General features: G+C 43.8%; 1 protein-coding gene across 1 annotated transcript in view; it reads left to right on the forward strand.

Moving 5' to 3' along the window:
* Positions 1-509: 509 nt before the first annotated feature.
* Positions 510-642, forward strand: part of LOC125045218 (glutamate synthase [NADH], amyloplastic-like) — an 89,683-nt gene continuing 89,550 nt past the window's right edge. Inside the window, exon 1 of the mRNA XM_047642367.1 lies at positions 510-642. This exon is cut by the window's right edge and continues 174 nt beyond it. The gene's annotated coding sequence lies outside the window, so the exon portion shown is untranslated.

Genomic DNA, 642 nt, shown 5'->3' on the forward strand with positions numbered 1-642 from the left:
AGTAATCTGAATTGGACGCTTTATTCAAACAAATACATGCATATCCTCCACTTTTTTTTACAACTAATATAGTTCCTACATATTGGAAAACAAAATTACCCTGATCATCGTTTGGAATCAGGGGTCTTCACGAGCACGCCATGCCACCATCACGTGATCAGCTGGTGGATACCCCTGGTTGGGTCACTATCTCAGCCAGGGAGGGTACGGCCTAAGCTAGATTGGCAACAAACATCAGTAATTGGAAAATACATTTTTCATTAGAAATTTTTAAACAGGAAATCCCTGGGAGAAGCATGCGCAGTGCGAGCCATTTCCCTAAAACGAAATCTAATTAATTATCCAATCGATAATAGACCATAAGCAAACCATCCAGTAACAACAATACCAAGTAGCTCCTCTTTCAACATGATATGATCAGCGAAATGGAAAAATCCTTATTTGAGATAATAAGCAGCCCGTGCGCATCGCCGGCGAGGCCCGACGAAGCCTCTCAAACCCCGGGCCGCAGCAGACGACTCTCAGTTACTGCGTGGCCGGGGAAGTGTGAGGACACACCCTTCTCAGCGTTCCATCCTTGACTGAATTTAACGAATCCAAACCACTTTGTGGCGTTCTAGAGAAAAGAATTAAGCAAGATTA

The sequence above is a fragment of the Penaeus chinensis genome, chromosome 37 (assembly GCF_019202785.1).
Source record: "Penaeus chinensis breed Huanghai No. 1 chromosome 37, ASM1920278v2, whole genome shotgun sequence".
Lineage (NCBI taxonomy): Eukaryota > Metazoa > Arthropoda > Malacostraca > Decapoda > Penaeidae > Penaeus > Penaeus chinensis.